The 17,358-nt window shown below is 41.2% G+C and overlaps 15 non-coding genes across 15 annotated transcripts; all 15 read right to left on the reverse strand.

The window, feature by feature from the left end:
* Positions 1-2,072: 2,072 nt before the first annotated feature.
* Positions 2,073-2,154, reverse strand: TRNAS-AGA (transfer RNA serine (anticodon AGA)). Its single transcript has one exon. It is a non-coding gene; the product is annotated as a tRNA-Ser (tRNA).
* A 295-nt stretch (positions 2,155-2,449) lies between these two features.
* TRNAH-GUG (transfer RNA histidin (anticodon GUG)) lies at positions 2,450-2,521 on the reverse strand. Its single transcript has one exon. It is a non-coding gene; the product is annotated as a tRNA-His (tRNA).
* Positions 2,522-3,806: 1,285 nt separating this feature from the next.
* TRNAS-AGA (transfer RNA serine (anticodon AGA)) lies at positions 3,807-3,888 on the reverse strand. The gene has a single exon. It is a non-coding gene; the product is annotated as a tRNA-Ser (tRNA).
* A 295-nt stretch (positions 3,889-4,183) lies between these two features.
* TRNAH-GUG (transfer RNA histidin (anticodon GUG)) lies at positions 4,184-4,255 on the reverse strand. The gene has a single exon. It is a non-coding gene; the product is annotated as a tRNA-His (tRNA).
* Positions 4,256-5,541: 1,286 nt separating this feature from the next.
* On the reverse strand, positions 5,542-5,623 carry TRNAS-AGA (transfer RNA serine (anticodon AGA)). The gene has a single exon. It is a non-coding gene; the product is annotated as a tRNA-Ser (tRNA).
* A 295-nt stretch (positions 5,624-5,918) lies between these two features.
* Positions 5,919-5,990, reverse strand: TRNAH-GUG (transfer RNA histidin (anticodon GUG)). The gene has a single exon. It is a non-coding gene; the product is annotated as a tRNA-His (tRNA).
* Positions 5,991-7,276: 1,286 nt separating this feature from the next.
* Positions 7,277-7,358, reverse strand: TRNAS-AGA (transfer RNA serine (anticodon AGA)). Its single transcript has one exon. It is a non-coding gene; the product is annotated as a tRNA-Ser (tRNA).
* Positions 7,359-9,011: 1,653 nt separating this feature from the next.
* TRNAS-AGA (transfer RNA serine (anticodon AGA)) lies at positions 9,012-9,093 on the reverse strand. Its single transcript has one exon. It is a non-coding gene; the product is annotated as a tRNA-Ser (tRNA).
* Positions 9,094-9,388: 295 nt separating this feature from the next.
* TRNAH-GUG (transfer RNA histidin (anticodon GUG)) lies at positions 9,389-9,460 on the reverse strand. The gene has a single exon. It is a non-coding gene; the product is annotated as a tRNA-His (tRNA).
* Positions 9,461-10,746: 1,286 nt separating this feature from the next.
* On the reverse strand, positions 10,747-10,828 carry TRNAS-AGA (transfer RNA serine (anticodon AGA)). Its single transcript has one exon. It is a non-coding gene; the product is annotated as a tRNA-Ser (tRNA).
* Positions 10,829-12,325: 1,497 nt separating this feature from the next.
* Positions 12,326-12,397, reverse strand: TRNAH-GUG (transfer RNA histidin (anticodon GUG)). The gene has a single exon. It is a non-coding gene; the product is annotated as a tRNA-His (tRNA).
* Positions 12,398-13,678: 1,281 nt separating this feature from the next.
* Positions 13,679-13,760, reverse strand: TRNAS-AGA (transfer RNA serine (anticodon AGA)). The gene has a single exon. It is a non-coding gene; the product is annotated as a tRNA-Ser (tRNA).
* Positions 13,761-15,408: 1,648 nt separating this feature from the next.
* On the reverse strand, positions 15,409-15,490 carry TRNAS-AGA (transfer RNA serine (anticodon AGA)). Its single transcript has one exon. It is a non-coding gene; the product is annotated as a tRNA-Ser (tRNA).
* A 295-nt stretch (positions 15,491-15,785) lies between these two features.
* Positions 15,786-15,857, reverse strand: TRNAH-GUG (transfer RNA histidin (anticodon GUG)). Its single transcript has one exon. It is a non-coding gene; the product is annotated as a tRNA-His (tRNA).
* Positions 15,858-17,142: 1,285 nt separating this feature from the next.
* TRNAS-AGA (transfer RNA serine (anticodon AGA)) lies at positions 17,143-17,224 on the reverse strand. Its single transcript has one exon. It is a non-coding gene; the product is annotated as a tRNA-Ser (tRNA).
* Positions 17,225-17,358: the final 134 nt, after the last annotated feature.

The following is a 17,358-nucleotide window of genomic DNA, read 5'->3' on the forward strand; positions in this document are numbered from 1 at the left end:
AACTACTTGCCAAGCCTTAAACTCCAATTTTATTACATATAATTAACCAAAAGGTAGGCCCTAGGTAGTCCTAGGGGCATCATGCTATGTAAGTAAAAGGTAAGACATGTACTGTGGTAGTTTGCATGTCCTGGTAGTACAAAACAGTCTATTACATTTTTCACTACTGTGAGGTCTGCCCCTCTCGTAGGTTAGCATTGGGTATTCCCTTATACTTTTTGGGGGGTAATTCCATATCAGAGAGGAGAAGCTTTATTTATTTATTGAGAAATCCTATTTACTGATGAGGTTGGATTTAACTTTACTACTTTATAAATGCCATTTTTAGAGAGTGAGCATTTCTCTGCACTTACTGCTCTATTTGCCTGAAAACCTGTCTCCAATTGACGTCTGGATTGGGCTGCGAGACAGCTACATTTGTGCATTCCCTCTAGACAGCCACAATACAGGTCACTCAACTGCAACTGCATTCATCTGCATTCTGATTGGCATGGGGGAGAGCTCCATTCCCCCACCGCAAATAGGTTCAAGAACGATAATTTATGTCAGTAGGTACAATATAGCTACATCTTATAATCATGTGTGTTAAAATAATTTGTCGTTAGATCGTTTAAATATTTTAAAGGATCTGTTTTTAATAGACATTTTACAAAAACAACTGGTACATTTTGTAATTCTGTAAAAGAAAAACCCAACTGCCGTGACATTGCCAACCACAATGCCGTGTCTCGGATTTGAACCGAGGTTGCTGCGGCCACAACGCAGAGTACTAACCACTATACGATCACGGCGAGCTACTTGGGCTCAATAACACACAGTGACATGGAGAATTTATAATTCGGTACACTCAGGGAACTCCTGTGATAGGCTGAATGTGTTAATTGCTTCCTCATTCCTTATACAAAGGCTTTGTCTCCTCAGTGGTTGATAGGCTGAAACTGTTTCCTGGCCGCCTGCTTGTGAACTGCCAGGAGTCAAAGATCACACATACACTTGTGGGCCTGTGATGGGATACCAATGCAGAGAAACACACCTGGCGCAGGTCTTCTATACTGTCTAGCAGACCTGCATCTCCCCTGTACCTCCTCAAGCCATCTGTATGTGAAGCAAGAAAGAGTTAAGGAGCGGTCCATCTACACTTTTATAGGGAGGATGCTGCCATGAGCTCCTCCCAGCTAATCACACAAACAGCAGTAAAGCAAGATAACTACACAGTTAGGGGGGACTGCATGGTTAGGTTTTTGAGGAATTATTGAAACTGACCTCAGTGACCCATGATCAGCGCTGTGGCTAATGACTGCATGCCTAATTATGATGAAGCAAGCACCATGGCTCGTAGGGGCCCCACAACACGCTTTTCTTAGCTCAATTAAAGTATAAACCTCTGCCATATATGAGTGGTAAAGGCTTGTTAATTTGGTTGCTTTTCCAATTCACGTCTGACAACAAGATGAAGGAACATTGGGGCATCAGAAGCTTTGGAAAGTAGCCACCAACCTCAGAGAAAGAGAGAAAGAGGGAAAAGGCAGTATGAGGTGTGGAGAAAACAGCAGCAGGTACAAGGAGCTCAAATGAGATTAATGGCGCCTAAATAGAGCACGTAAAGGAACAGTTACAAATCTAAGAAAAGGGAAAGAAAGACTAGGAAAAAAACACGGAAAGAGCCTGTAGATAAAATTCTCTTCCTGGGACAGCAGGCTAAGAGAAATTACACAGGGAGCAGTTAAGCTTGTAACACGGGGAGAATAGAAAAGAAAATGCAGTTTTATGAAGTGTGTTGCCTAATCCAGCAAGCACTTTTGTTTTATTTTTCTATTTGCTTCTTTTATTGGTAAAGTAAGTTTCAAGTGCATGAATGTTATGACTGAGAGAGCCTGGGTATAATAATTTGAAGTGTTTGCACCAGCGCTAATGTAGGACGAGAGTTATAGCAAAGATATGAAAGGGGTAGCGATAATAAAAATGTGAAAGGGCAATAGTGACACCAAAATAAGCCACCTATTTATAAAACTGACATGGAAGAAATTCTAAAGGTTAGCTTCTGAAATTGTAGCCGATGTTAAAAAGTTTCTCGTTGTTGGCAGGATTCGAACCTGCGCGGGGAGACCCCAATAGATTTCTAGTCCATCGCCTTAACCACTCGGCCACAACAACTGACTGTAAGTTTTGTGCAAATAATCTGCATGAAAGTTTTCAAGGTGTGCCACAGCAAATTCCTGATATCCTGCAATGCACTTTTTAAAAAGAATGTTTTTTTCAGCAGGCACATTCTCTCCTAAAAACAAAAATAAGGTTACATCTTATAATCATGTGTGTTTAAATAATTTGTCGTTAGATCGTTTAAATATTTTAAAGGATCTGTTTTTAATAGACATTTTACAAAAACAACTGGTACATTTGGTAATTCTGTAAAAGAAAAACCCAACTGCCGTGACATTGCCAACCACAATGCCGTGACTCGGATTCGAACCGAGGTTGCTGCGGCCACAACGCAGAGTACTAACCACTATACGATCACGGCAAGCTACTTGGGCTCAATAACATACAGTGACATGGAGAATTTATAATTCGGAACACTCAGGGAACTCCTGTGATAGGCTGAATGTGTTCATTGCTTCCTCATTGCTTATACAAAGGCTTTGTCTCCTCAGTGGTTGATAGGCTGAAACCATTTCCTGGCCGCCTGCTTGTGAACTGCCAGAAGTCAAAGATCACACATACACTTGTGGGCCTGTGATGGGACACCAATGCAGAGAAACACACCTGGCGCAGATCTTCTATTCTGTCTATTAGACCTGCATCTCCCCTGTACCTCCTCAAGCCATCTGTAAGTGAAGCAAGAAAAAGTTAAGGAGCGGTCCATCTACACTTTTATAGGGAGGATGCTGCCGTGAGCTCCTCCCAGCTAATCACACAAACAGCAGTAAAGCAAGATAACTACACAGTTAGGGGGGACTGCATGGATAGGTTTTTGAGGAATTATTGAAACTGACCTCAGTGACCCATGATCAGAGCTGTGGCTAATGACTGCGTGCCCAATTATGATGAAGCAAGCACCATGGCTCGTAGGGGCCCCACAACACGCTTTTCTTAGCTCATTGAATTAAAGTATAAACCTCTGCCATGTATGAGTGGTAAAGGCTTGTTAATTTGGTTGCTTTTCCAATTCACGTCTGACAACAAGATGAAGGAACATTGGGGCATCAGAAGCTTTGGAAAGTATCCACCAACCTCAGAGAAAGAGAGAAAGAGGGAAAAGGCAGTATGAGGTGTGGAGAAAACAGCAGCAGGTACAAGGAGCTCAAATGAGATTAATGGCGCCTAAATAGAGCACGTAAAGGAACAGTTACAAATCTAAGAAAAGGGAAAGAAAGACTAGGAAAAAAACACGGAAAGAGCCTGTAGATAAAATTCTCTTCCTGGGACAGCAGGCTAAGAGAAATTACACAGGGAGCAGTTAAGCTTGTAACACGGGGAGAATAGAAAAGAAAATGCAGTTTTATGAAGTGTGTTGCCTAATCCAGCAAGCACTTTTGTTTTATTTTTCTATTTGCTTCTTTTATTGGTAAAGTAAGTTTCAAGTGCATGAATGGTATGACTGAGAGAGCCAGGGTATAATAATTTGAAGTGTTTGCACCAGCGCTAATGTAGGACGAGAGTTATAGCAAAGATATGAAAGGGGTAGCGATAATAAAAATGTGAAAGGGCAATAGTGACACCAAAATAAGCCACCTATTTATAAAACTGACATGGAAGAAATTCTAAAGGTTAGCTTCTGAAATTGTAGCCGATGTTAAAAAGTTTCTCGTTGTTGGCAGGATTCGAACCTGCGCGGGGAGACCCCAATGGATTTCTAGTCCATCGCCTTAACCACTCGGCCACAACAACTGACTGTAAGTTTTGTGCAAATAATCTGCATGAAAGTTTTCAAGGTGTGCCACAGCAAATTCCTGATATCCTGCAATGCACTTTTTAAAAATAATGTTTTTTTCAGCAGGCACATTCTCTCCTAAAAACAAAAATAAGGTTACATCTTATAATCATGTGTGTTTAAATAATTTGTCGTTAGATCGTTTAAATATTTTAAAGGATCTGTTTTTAATAGACATTTTACAAAAACAACTGGTACATTTGGTAATTCTGTAAAAGAAAAACCCAACTGCCGTGACATTGCCAACCACAATGCCGTGACTCGGATTCGAACCGAGGTTGCTGCGGCCACAACGCAGAGTACTAACCACTATACGATCACGGCAAGCTACTTGGGCTCAATAACATACAGTGACATGGAGAATTTATAATTCGGAACACTCAGGGAACTCCTGTGATAGGCTGAATGTGTTCATTGCTTCCTCATTGCTTATACAAAGGCTTTGTCTCCTCAGTGGTTGATAGGCTGAAACCATTTCCTGGCCGCCTGCTTGTGAACTGCCAGAAGTCAAATATCACACATACACTTGTGGGCCTGTGATGGGACACCAATGCAGAGAAACACACCTGGCGCAGATCTTCTATTCTGTCTATTAGACCTGCATCTCCCCTGTACCTCCTCAAGCCATCTGTAAGTGAAGCAAGAAAAAGTTAAGGAGCGGTCCATCTACACTTTTATAGGGAGGATGCTGCCGTGAGCTCCTCCCAGCTAATCACACAAACAGCAGTAAAGCAAGATAACTACACAGTTAGGGGGGACTGCATGGATAGGTTTTTGAGGAATTATTGAAACTGACCTCAGTGACCCATGATCAGAGCTGTGGCTAATGACTGCGTGCCCAATTATGATGAAGCAAGCACCATGGCTCGTAGGGGCCCCACAACACGCTTTTCTTAGCTCATTGAATTAAAGTATAAACCTCTGCCATGTATGAGTGGTAAAGGCTTGTTAATTTGGTTGCTTTTCCAATTCACGTCTGACAACAAGATGAAGGAACATTGGGGCATCAGAAGCTTTGGAAAGTATCCACCAACCTCAGAGAAAGAGAGAAAGAGGGAAAAGGCAGTATGAGGTGTGGAGAAAACAGCAGCAGGTACAAGGAGCTCAAATGAGATTAATGGCGCCTAAATAGAGCTCGTAAAGGAACAGTTACAAATCTAAGAAAAGGGAAAGAAAGACTAGGAAAAAAACACGGAAAGAGCCTGTAGATAAAATTCTCTTCCTGGGACAGCAGGCTAAGAGAAATTACACAGGGAGCAGTTAAGCTTGTAACACGGGGAGAATAGAAAAGAAAATGCAGTTTTATGAAGTGTGTTTGCCTAATCCAGCAAGCACTTTTGTTTTATTTTTCTATTTGCTTCTTTTATTGGTAAAGTAAGTTTCAAGTGCATGAATGGTATGACTGAGAGAGCCAGGGTATAATAATTTGAAGTGTTTGCACCAGCGCTAATGTAGGACGAGAGTTATAGCAAAGATATGAAAGGGGTAGCGATAATAAATATGTGAAAGGGCAATAGTGACACCAAAATAAGCCACCTATTTATAAAACTGACATGGAAGAAATTCTAAAGGTTAACTTCTGAAATTGTAGCGGATGTTAAAAAGTTTCTCGTTGTTGGCAGGATTCGAACCTGCGCGGGGAGACACCAATGGATTTCTAGTCCATCGCCTTAACCACTCGGCCACAACAACTGACTGTAAGTTTTGTGCAAATAATCTGCATGAAAGTTTTCAAGGTGTGCCACAGCAAATTCCTGATATCCTGCAATGCACTTTTTAAAAATAATGTTTTTTTCAGCAGGCACATTCTCTCCTAAAAACAAAAATAAGTCTACATCTTATAATCATGTGTGTTTAAATAATTTGTCGTTAAATCGTTTAAATATTTTAAAGGATCTGTTTTTAATAGACATTTTACAAAAACAACTGGTACATTTGGTAATTCTGTAAAGGAAAAACCCAACTGCCGTGACATTGCCAACCACAATGCCGTGACTCGGATTCGAACCGAGGTTGCTGCAGCCACAACGCAGAGTACTAACCACTATACGATCACGGCGAGCTACTTGGGCTCAATAACATACAGTGACATGGAGAATTTATAATTCGAAACACTCAGGGAACTCCAGTGATAGGCTGAATGTGTTCATTGCTTCCTCATTCCTTATACAAAGGCTTTGTCTCCTCAGTGGTTGATAGGCTGAAACCGTTTCCTGGTTGCCTGCTTGTGAACTGCCAGAAGTCAAAGATCACACATACACTTGTTGGCCTGTGATGGGACACCAATGCAGAGAAACACACCTGGCGCAGATCTTCTATTCTGTCTATTAGACCTGCATCTCCCCTGTACCTCCTCAAGCCATCTGTATGTGAAGCAAGAAAAAGTTAAGGAGCGGTCCATCTATACTTTTATAGGGAGGATGCTGCCGTGAGCTCCTCCCAGCTAATCACACAAAGAGCAGTAAAGCAAGATAACTATACAGTTAGGGGGGACTGCATGGTTAGGTTTTTGAGGAATTATTGAAACTGACCTCAGTGACCCATGATCAGAGTTGTGGCTAATGACTGCGCACCCAATTATGATGAAGCAAGCACCATGGCTCGTAGGGGCCCCACAACACGCTTTTCTTAGCTCATTGAATTAAAGTATAAACCTCTGCCATGTATGAGTGGTAAAGGCTTGTTAATTTGGTTGCTTTTCAAATTCACGTCTGACAACAAGATGAAGGAACATTGGGGCATCAGAAGCTTTGGAAAGTAGCCACCAACCTCAGAGAAAGAGAGAAAGAGGGAAAAGGCAGTATGAGGTGTGGAGAAAACAGCAGCAGGTACAAGGAGCTCAAATGAGATTAATGGCGCCTAAATAGAGCACATAAAGGAACAGTTACAAATCTAAGAAAAGGGAAAGAAAGACTAGGAAAAAAACACGGAAAGAGCCTGTAGATAAAATTCTCTTCCTGGGACAGAAGGCTAAGAGAAATTACACAGGGAGCAGTTAAGCTTGTAACACGGGGAGAATAGAAAAGAAAATGCAGTTTTATGAAGTGTGTTTGCCTAATCCAGCAAGCACTTTTATTTTATTTTTCTATTTGCTTCTTTTATTGGTAAAGTAAGTTTCAAGTGCATGAATGGTATGACTGAGAGAGCCAGGGTATAATAATTTGAAGTGTTTGCACCAGCGCTAATGTAGGACGAGAGTTATAGCAAAGATATGAAAGGGGTAGCGATAATAAATATGTGAAAGGGCAATAGTGACACCAAAATAAGCCACCTATTTATAAAACTGACATGGAAGAAATTCTAAAGGTTAACTTCTGAAATTGTAGCCGATGTTAAAAAGTTTCTCGTTGTTGGCTGGATTCGAACCTGCGCGGGGAGACCCCAATGGATTTCTAGTCCATCGCCTTAACCACTCGGCCACAACAACTGACTGTAAGTTTTGTGCAAATAATCTGTATGAAAGTTTTCAAGGTGTCCCACAGCAAATTCCTGGTATTCTGCAATGCACTTTTTTAAAATAATGTATTTTTCAGCAGGCACATTCTCTCCTAAAAACAAAAATAAGGCTACATCTTATAATCATGTGTGTTTAAATAATTTGTCGTTAGATCGTTTAAATATTTTAAAGGATCTGTTTTTAATAGACATTTTACAAAAACAACTGGTACATTTGGTAATTCTGTAAAAGAAAAACCCAACTGCCGTGACATTGACAACCACAATGCCGTGACTCGGATTCGAACCGAGGTTGCTGCTGCCACAACGCAGAGTACTAACCACTATACGATCACGGCAAGCTACTTGGGCTCAATAACATACAGTGACATGGAGAATTTATAATTCGGAACACTCAGGGAACTCCTGTGATAGGCTGAATGTGTTCATTGCTTCCTCATTGCTTATACAAAGGCTTTGTCTCCTCAGTGGTTGATAGGCTGAAACCATTTCCTGGCCGCCTGCTTGTGAACTGCCAGAAGTCAAAGATCACACATACACTTGTGGGCCTGTGATGGGACACCAATGCAGAGAAACACACCTGGCGCAGATCTTCTATTCTGTCTATTAGACCTGCATCTCCCCTGTACCTCCTCAAGCCATCTGTAAGTGAAGCAAGAAAAAGTTAAGGAGCGGTCCATCTACACTTTTATAGGGAGGATGCTGCCGTGAGCTCCTCCCAGCTAATCACACAAACAGCAGTAAAGCAAGATAACTACACAGTTAGGGGGGACTGCATGGATAGGTTTTTGAGGAATTATTGAAACTGACCTCAGTGACCCATGATCAGAGTTGTGGCTAATGACTGCGTGCCCAATTATGATGAAGCAAGCACCATGGCTCGTAGGGGCCCCACAACACGCTTTTCTTAGCTCATTGAATTAAAGTATAAACCTCTGCCATGTATGAGTGGTAAAGGCTTGTTAATTTGGTTGCTTTTCCAATTCACGTCTGACAACAAGATGAAGGAACATTGGGGCATCAGAAGCTTTGGAAAGTATCCACCAACCTCAGAGAAAGAGAGAAAGAGGGAAAAGGCAGTATGAGGTGTGGAGAAAACAGCAGCAGGTACAAGGAGCTCAAATGAGATTAATGGCGCCTAAATAGAGCACGTAAAGGAACAGTTACAAATCTAAGAAAAGGGAAAGAAAGACTAGGAAAAAAACACGGAAAGAGCCTGTAGATAAAATTCTCTTCCTGGGACAGCAGGCTAAGAGAAATTACACAGGGAGCAGTTAAGCTTGTAACACGGGGAGAATAGAAAAGAAAATGCAGTTTTATGAAGTGTGTTTGCCTAATCCAGCAAGCACTTTTGTTTTATTTTTCTATTTGCTTCTTTTATTGGTAAAGTAAGTTTCAAGTGCATGAATGGTATGACTGAGAGAGCCAGGGTATAATAATTTGAAGTGTTTGCACCAGCGCTAATGTAGGACGAGAGTTATAGCAAAGATATGAAAGGGGTAGCGATAATAAATATGTGAAAGGGCAATAGTGACACCAAAATAAGCCACCTATTTATAAAACTGACATGGAAGAAATTCTAAAGGTTAACTTCTGAAATTGTAGCCGATGTTAAAAAGTTTCTCGTTGTTGGCAGGATTCGAACCTGCGCGGGGAGTCCCCAATGGATTTCTAGTCCATCGCCTTAACCACTTGGCCACAACAACTGACTGTAAGTTTTGTGCAAATAATCTGCATGAAAGTTTTCAAGGTGTGCCACAGCAAATTCCTGATATCCTGCAATGCACTTTTTAAAAATAATGTTTTTTTCAGCAGGCACATTCTCTCCTAAAAACAAAAATAAGGCTACATCTTATAATCATGTGTGTTTAAATAATTTGTCGTTAAATCGTTTAAATATTTTAAAGGATCTGTTTTTAATAGACATTTTACAAAAACAACTGGTACATTTGGTAATTCTGTAATAGAAAAACCCAACTGCCGTGACATTGCCAACCACAATGCCGTGACTCGGATTCGAACCGAGGTTGCTGCAGCCACAACGCAGAGTACTAACCACTATACGATCACGGCGAGCTACTTGGGCTCAATAACATACAGTGACATGGAGAATTTATAATTCGAAACACTCAGGGAACTCCAGTGATAGGCTGAATGTGTTCATTGCTTCCTCATTCCTTATACAAAGGCTTTGTCTCCTCAGTGGTTGATAGGCTGAAACCGTTTCCTGGTTGCCTGCTTGTGAACTGCCAGAAGTCAAAGATCACACATACACTTGTTGGCCTGTGATGGGACACCAATGCAGAGAAACACACCTGGCGCAGATCTTCTATTCTGTCTATTAGACCTGCATCTCCCCTGTACCTCCTCAAGCCATCTGTATGTGAAGCAAGAAAAAGTTAAGGAGCGGTCCATCTATACTTTTATAGGGAGGATGCTGCCGTGAGCTCCTCCCAGCTAATCACACAAACAGCAGTAAAGCAAGATAACTATACAGTTAGGGGGGACTGCATGGTTAGGTTTTTGAGGAATTATTGAAACTGACCTCAGTGACCCATGATCAGAGCTGTGGCTAATGACTGCGCACCCAATTATGATGAAGCAAGCACCATGGCTCGTAGGGGCCCCACAACACGCTTTTCTTAGCTCATTGAATTAAAGTATAAACCTCTGCCATGTATGAGTGGTAAAGGCTTGTTAATTTGGTTGCTTTTCCAATTCACGTCTGACAACAAGATGAAGGAACATTGGGGCATCAGAAGCTTTGGAAAGTAGCCACCAACCTCAGAGAAAGAGAGAAAGAGGGAAAAGGCAGTATGAGGTGTGGAGAAAACAGCAGCAGGTACAAGGAGCTCAAATGAGATTAATGGCGCCTAAATAGAGCACATAAAGGAACAGTTACAAATCTAAGAAAAGGGAAAGAAAGACTAGGAAAAAAACACGGAAAGAGCCTGTAGATAAAATTCTCTTCCTGGGACAGCAGGCTAAGAGAAATTACACAGGGAGCAGTTAAGCTTGTAACACGGGGAGAATAGAAAAGAAAATGCAGTTTTATGAAGTGTGTTTGCCTAATCCAGCAAGCACTTTTATTTTATTTTTCTATTTGCTTCTTTTATTGGTAAAGTAAGTTTCAAGTGCATGAATGGTATGACTGAGAGAGCCAGGGTATAATAATTTGAAGTGTTTGCACCAGCGCTAATGTAGGACGAGAGTTATAGCAAAGATATGAAAGGGGTAGCGATAATAAATATGTGAAAGGGCAATAGTGACACCAAAATAAGCCACCTATTTATAAAACTGACATGGAAGAAATTCTAAAGGTTAACTTCTGAAATTGTAGCCGATGTTAAAAAGTTTCTCGTTGTTGGCAGGATTCGAACCTGCGCGGGGAGACCCCAATGGATTTCTAGTCCATCGCCTTAACCACTCGGCCACAACAACTGACTGTAAGTTTTGTGCAAATAATCTGTATGAAAGTTTTCAAGGTGTCCCACAGCAAATTCCTGGTATTCTGCAATGCACTTTTTTAAAATAATGTATTTTTCAGCAGGCACATTCTCTCCTAAAAACAAAAATTGCATGAGTATATCTCTAGTTTGGAAAAGGATACTCTTTCATGCATACTCTCATGTGGCACTCAAGTTTTTGGGACCCTATTGCACTCTGTTTTCGTGCTGCTTTTAGTCTATGGCCCATATTACAGAAGTCTACCATCTTTGAGTATTTGAGGCTCCTTTGTAAGTGATTTATCTTTTTTACTTGAGGAGCTATATAATAAAGGGGTCAGGGAAAGGTTGCATTTATGGAAGATAAAAGAAGGCACACTTGTCTCACCAAATGCCGTAGAGAAACCTGATGTTTTACTCATGTTATCCTTAGTTTGTTTTTGTTAGACCTTGCATTCTTAAGGTGGCCTCAACCCTACCTTATTGCTTTTCACCTACGCATTTTGCTGTATCTTTTTGTTGGCCTTAGGACTCTGATCACTTTATTGCTACTAATCAGTGCTGAAGTGAACGTGCTTCTTCCCTAATCATGTGTGTAATTGGAGTATACCTGACTGACAGATTTCATTGACTTGAAAGCCCCTTGTAAAGTGGTATACCATATACCCAGGAACTGATTGTGCCGCCCAAAAAAGTATCATTTCAAACCTGTCTCAAGCCTGCTACTGCAGTGCCTGTGCTGCAGTGTACTGCCACTTCGACTTGCCATTTAAAACTACTTGCCAAGCCTTAAACTCCAATTTTATTACATATAATTAACCAAAAGGTAGGCCCTAGGTAGTCCTAGGGGCATCATGCTATGTAAGTAAAAGGTAAGACATGTACTGTGGTAGTTTGCATGTCCTGGTAGTACAAAACAGTCTATTACATTTTTCACTACTGTGAGGTCTGCCCCTCTCGTAGGTTAGCATTGGGTATTCCCTTATACTTTTTGGGGGGTAATTCCATATCAGAGAGGAGAAGCTTTATTTATTTATTGATAAATCCTATTTACTGGTGAGGTTGGATTTAACTTTACTACTTTATAAATGCCATTTTTAGAGAGTGAGCATTTCTCTGCACTTACTGCTCTATTTGCCTGAAAACCTGTCTCCAATTGACGTCTGGATTGGGCTGCGAGACAGCTACATTTGTGCATTCCCTCTAGACAGCCACAATACAGGTCACTCAACTGCAACTGCATTCATCTGCATTCTGATTGGCATGGGGGAGAGCTCCATTCCCCCACCGCAAATAGGTTCAAGAACGATAATTTATGTCAGTAGGTACAATATAGCTACATCTTATAATCATGTGTGTTAAAATAATTTGTCGTTAGATCGTTTAAATATTTTAAAGGATCTGTTTTTAATAGACATTTTACAAAAACAACTGGTACATTTGGTAATTCTGTAAAAGAAAAACCCAACTGCCGTGACATTGCCAACCACAATACCGTGACTCGGATTCGAACCGAGGTTGCTGCGGCCACAACACAGAGTACTAACCACTATACGATCACGGCGAGCTACTTGGGCTCAATAACATACAGTGACATGGAGAATTTATAATTCGGTACACTCAGGGAACTCCTGTGATAGGCTGAATGTGTTAATTGCTTCCTCATTCCTTATACAAAGGCTTTGTCTCCTCAGTGGTTGATAGGCTGAAACTGTTTCCTGGCCGCCTGCTTGTGAACTGCCAGGAGTCAAAGATCACACATACACTTGTGGGCCTGTGATGGGACACCAATGCAGAGAAACACACCTGGCGCAGATCTTCTATACTGTCTAGTAGACCTGCATCTCCCCTGTACCTCCTCAAGCCATCTGTATGTGAAGCAAGAAAGAGTTAAGGAGCGGTCCATCTACACTTTTATAGGGAGGATGCTGCCATGAGCTCCTCCCAGCTAATCACACAAACAGCAGTAAAGCAAGATAACTACACAGTTAGGGGGGACTGCATGGTTAGGTTTTTGAGGAATTATTGAAACTGACCTCAGTGACCCATGATCAGAGCTGTGGCTAATGACTGCGTGCCTAATTATGATGAAGCAAGCACCATGGCTCGTAGGGGCCCCACAACACGCTTTTCTTAGCTCAATTAAAGTATAAACCTCTGCCATATATGAGTGGTAAAGGCTTGTTAATTTGGTTGCTTTTCCAATTCACGTCTGACAACAAGATGAAGGAACATTGGGGCATCAGAAGCTTTGGAAAGTAGCCACCAACCTCAGAGAAAGAGAGAAAGAGGGAAAAGGCAGTATGAGGTGTGGAGAAAACAGCAGCAGGTACAAGGAGCTCAAATGAGATTAATGGCGCCTAAATAGAGCACGTAAAGGAACAGTTACAAATCTAAGAAAAAGGAAAGAAAGACTAGGAAAAAAACACGGAAAGAGCCTGTAGATAAAATTCTCTTCCTGGGACAGCAGGCTAAGAGAAATTACACAGGGAGCAGTTTAGCTTGTAACACGGGGAGAATAGAAAAGAAAATGCAGTTTTATGAAGTGTGTTGCCTAATCCAGCAAGCACTTTTGTTTTATTTTTCTATTTGCTTCTTTTATTGGTAAAGTAAGTTTCAAGTGCATGAATGGTATGACTGAGAGAGCCAGGGTATAATAATTTGAAGTGTTTGCACCAGCGCTAATGTAGGACAAGAGTTATAGCAAAGATATGAAAGGGGTAGCGATAATAAATATGTGAAAGGGCAATAGTGACACCAAAATAAGCCACCTATTTATAAAACTGACATGGAAGAAATTCTAAAGGTTAGCTTCTGAAAGTGTAGCCGATGTTAAAAAGTTTCTCGTTGTTGGCAGGATTCGAACCTGCGCGGGGGGACCCCAATGGATTTCTAGTCCATCGCCTTAACCACTCGGCCACAACAACTGACTGCAAGTTTTGTGCAAATAATCTGTATGAAAGTTTTCAAGGTGTCCCACAGAAAATTCCTGATATCCTGCAATGCACTTTTTAAAAATAATGTTTTTTTCAGCAGGCACATTCTCTCCTAAAAACAAAAATAAGGCTACATCTTATAATCATGTGTGTTTAAATAATTTGTCGTTAGATCGTTTAAATATTTTAAAGGATCTGTTTTTAATAGACATTTTACAAAAACAACTGGTACATTTGGTAATTCTGTAAAAGAAAAACCCAACTGCCGTGACATTGCTAACCACAATGCCGTGACTCGGATTCGAACCGAGGTTGCTGCGGCCACAACGCAGAGTACGAACCACTATACGATCACGGCGAGCTACTTGGGCTCAATAACATACAGTGACATGGAGAATTTATAATTCGGTACACTCAGGGAACTCCTGTGATAGGCTGAATGTGTTAATTGCTTCCTCATTCCTTATACAAAGGCTTTGTCTCCTCAGTGGTTGATAGGCTGAAACTGTTTCCTGGCCGCCTGCTTGTGAACTGCCAGGAGTCAAAGATCACACATACACTTGTGGGCCTGTGATGGGATACCAATGCAGAGAAACACACCTGGCGCAGATCTTCTATACTGTCTAGTAGACCTGCATCTCCCCTGTACCTCCTCAAGCCATCTGTATGTGAAGCAAGAAAGAGTTAAGGAGCGGTCCATCTACACTTTTATAGGGAGGATGCTGCCATGAGCTCCTCCCAGCTAATCACACAAACAGCAGTAAAGCAAGATAACTACACAGTTAGGGGGGACTGCATGGTTAGGTTTTTGAGGAATTATTGAAACTGACCTCTGTGACCCATGATCAGAGCTGTGGCTAAAGACTGCATGCCTAATTATGATGAAGCAAGCACCATGGCTCGTAGGGGCCCCACAACACGCTTTTCTTAGCTCAATTAAAGTATAAACCTCTGCCATATATGAGTGGTAAAGGCTTGTTAATTTGGTTGCTTTTCCAATTCACGTCTGACAACAAGATGAAGGAACATTGGGGCATCAGAAGCTTTGGAAAGTAGCCACCAACCTCAGAGAAATAGAGAAAGAGGGAAAAGGCAGTATGAGGTGTGGAGAAAACAGCAGCAGGTACAAGGAGCTCAAATGAGATTAATGGCGCCTAAATAGAGCACGGAAAGGAACAGTTACAAATCTATGAAAAAGGAAAGAAAGACTAGGAAAAAAACACGGAAAGAGCCTGTAGATAAAATTCTCTTCCTGGGACGGCAGGCTAAGAGAAATTACACAGGGAGCAGTTAAGCTTGTAACACGGGGAGAATAGAAAAGAAAATGCAGTTTTATGAAGTGTGTTGCCTAATCCAGCAAGCACTTTTGTTTTATTTTTCTATTTGCTTCTTTTATTGGTGAAGTAAGTTTCAAGTGCATGAATGGTATGACTGAGAGAGCCAGGGTATAATAATTTGAAGTGTTTGCACCAGCGCTAATGTAGGACGAGAGTTATAGCAAAGATATGAAAGGGGTAGCGATAATAAATATGTGAAAGGGCAATAGTGACACCAAAATAAGCCACCTATTTATAAAACTGACATGGAAGAAATTCTAAAGGTTAGCTTCTGAAATTGTAGCCGATGTTAAAAAGTTTCTCGTTGTTGGCAGGATTCAAACCTGCGCAGGGAGACCCCAATGGATTTCTAGTCCATCGCCTTAACCACTCGGCCACAACAACTGACTGTAAGTTTTGTGCAAATAATCTGCATGAAAGTTTTCAAGGTGTGCCACAGCAAATTCCTGATATCCTTTAATGCACTTTTTAAAAATAATGTTTTTTTCAGCAGGCACATTCTCTCCTAAAAACAAAAATAAGGCTACATCTTATAATCATGTGTGTTTAAATAATTTGTCGTTAGATCGTTTAAATATTTTAAAGGATCTGTTTTTAATAGACATTTTACAAAAACAACTGGTACATTTGGTAATTCTGTAAAAGAAAAACCCAACTGCCGTGACATTGCCAACCACAATGCCGTGACTCGGATTCGAACCGAGGTTGCTGCGGCCACAACGCAGAGTACTAACCACTATACGATCACGGCAAGCTACTTGGGCTCAATAACATACAGTGACATGGAGAATTTATAATTCGGAACACTCAGGGAACTCCTGTGATAGGCTGAATGTGTTCATTGCTTCCTCATTGCTTATACAAAGGCTTTGTCTCCTCAGTGGTTGATAGGCTGAAACCATTTCCTGGCCGCCTGCTTGTGAACTGCCAGAAGTCAAAGATCACACATACACTTGTGGGCCTGTGATGGGACACCAATGCAGAGAAACACACCTGGCGCAGATCTTCTATTCTGTCTATTAGACCTGCATCTCCCCTGTACCTCCTCAAGCCATCTGTAAGTGAAGCAAGAAAAAGTTAAGGAGCGGTCCATCTACACTTTTATAGGGAGGATGCTGCCGTGAGCTCCTCCCAGCTAATCACACAAACAGCAGTAAAGCAAGATAACTACACAGTTAGGGGGGACTGCATGGATAGGTTTTTGAGGAATTATTGAAACTGACCTCAGTGACCCATGATCAGAGCTGTGGCTAATGACTGCGTGCCCAATTATGATGAAGCAAGCACCATGGCTCGTAGGGGCCCCACAACACGCTTTTCTTAGCTCATTGAATTAAAGTATAAACCTCTGCCATGTATGAGTGGTAAAGGCATGTTAATTTGGTTGCTTTTCCAATTCACGTCTGACAACAAGATGAAGGAACATTGGGGCATCAGAAGCTTTGGAAAGTATCCACCAACCTCAGAGAAAGAGAGAAAGAGGGAAAAGGCAGTATGAGGTGTGGAGAAAACAGCAGCAGGTACAAGGAGCTCAAATGAGATTAATGGCGCCTAAATAGAGCACGTAAAGGAACAGTTACAAATCTAAGAAAAGGGAAAGAAAGACTAGGAAAAAAACACGGAAAGAGCCTGTAGATAAAATTCTCTTCCTGGGACAGCAGGCTAAGAGAAATTACACAGGGAGCAGTTAAGCTTGTAACACGGGGAGAATAGAAAAGAAAATGCAGTTTTATGAAGTGTGTTGCCTAATCCAGCAAGCACTTTTGTTTTATTTTTCTATTTGCTTCTTTTATTGGTAAAGTAAATTTCAAGTGCATGAATGGTATGACTGAGAGAGCCAGGGTATAATAATTTGAAGTGTTTGCACCAGCGCTAATGTAGGACGAGAGTTATAGCAAAGATATGAAAGGGGTAGCGATAATAAATATGTGAAAGGGCAATAGTGACACCAAAATAAGCCACCTATTTATAAAACTGACATGGAAGAAATTCTAGAGGTTAACTTCTGAAATTGTAGCCGATGTTAAAAAGTTTCTCGTTGTTGGCAGGATTCGAACCTGCGCGGGGAGACCCCAATGGATTTCTAGTCCATCGCCTTAACCACTCGGCCACAACAACTGACTGTAAGTTTTGTGCAAATAATCTGCATGAAAGTTTTCAAGGTGTGCCACAGCAAATTCCTGATATCCTGCAATGCACTTTTTAAAAATAATGTTTTTTTCAGCAGGCACATTCTCTCCTAAAAACAAAAA

This window comes from Lissotriton helveticus, chromosome 12 (assembly GCF_964261635.1).
Source record: "Lissotriton helveticus chromosome 12, aLisHel1.1, whole genome shotgun sequence".
In the NCBI taxonomy this organism is placed as follows: Eukaryota; Metazoa; Chordata; class Amphibia; order Caudata; family Salamandridae; genus Lissotriton; species Lissotriton helveticus.